The following is a 1218-nucleotide window of genomic DNA, read 5'->3' as shown; positions in this document are numbered from 1 at the left end:
CCATAGGCACCATGACCTTCAAGAAGGCCTTGTGTGACTTAGGGTCAATTGTAAACCTCATGCCTCTCTCTGTAGTGGAGAATTAGGGATCTTTGAGGTGCAAGACTGCAAAAATCTCACTAGAGATGGCAGACAATTCAAAAAAACAAGCTCATGGACTTGTAGAGGATGTTCTGGTAAAGGTTGAAGACCATTACATCCCTGCTGATTTCATAGTCCTAGAGACTGGGAAGTGCATGGATGAATCCATCATCCTTGGTAGACCCTTCCTAGCCACAGCAAAGGTTGTGATTGATGTTGATAGAGGAGAATTGATCATTCAAGTGAATGGAGAATCCTTTGTGTTTGAGGCTCAAGGATATCCCTCTGTCATCATGGAGAGGAAGCATGAAGAGCTTCTCTCAAAACAGAGCCAAACAGAGCCCCCACAGTCAAACTCTAAGTTTGGTGTTGGGAGGCCACAACCAACTTCTAAGTTTGGTGTTGTACCCCCACATTCAAACTCTAAGTTTGGTGTTGGAAGGTTCGAACATTGCTCTGAGTATCTGTGAGGCTCCATGAGAGCCCACTGTCAAGCTAATGACATTAAAGAAGCGCTTGTTGGGAGGCGACCCAATGCTATATTTTATCTATTCTCTTTTGTTATTTTATGTTTTCTGTAGGTTGATGATCATGAGAAGTCACAAAATCATTGGAAAAAGCAAAAACAGAATGAAAAACAGAAAGAAAAATAGCACACCCTGGAGGAAGATCCTGCTGGCGTTTAAACGCCAGTAAGGCTAGCAGATGGGCGTTTAACGCCCAGTCTGGCACCATTCTGGGCGTTTAACGTCATAAAGGGGCACCAGACTGGGGTTAAACGCTAGTAAAGGGCAAGAGCTTGGCGTTAAACGCCAGAAATGGGCACCAGCCCGGCGTTTAACGCCAGAATTGGCACAAAGAGCAATTTTGCTCGCCACTTGGTGCAGGGATGACTTTTCCTTAACACCTCAGGATCTGTGGACCCCACAGGATCCCTACCTACCCCACCACTCTCTCTCTCTTCTTCACCAATCACCTCAACACCTCTTCTCCAAAAACCCTTCACCTATCAAATCCCATCTTTCTCTTCACCACTCACATCCATCCTTCATAAAACCCACCTACCCCACCATTCAAATTTAAACCACTTTCCCTCCCAAACCCACCCTCCCATAACTGAACCATAACCCTCCCCCC

This window comes from Arachis duranensis, chromosome 10 (assembly GCF_000817695.3).
Source record: "Arachis duranensis cultivar V14167 chromosome 10, aradu.V14167.gnm2.J7QH, whole genome shotgun sequence".
Lineage (NCBI taxonomy): Eukaryota > Viridiplantae > Streptophyta > Magnoliopsida > Fabales > Fabaceae > Arachis > Arachis duranensis.
The sequence above is the reverse complement of the archived record's forward strand: the minus strand, read 5'-3'. Positions refer to the sequence as shown.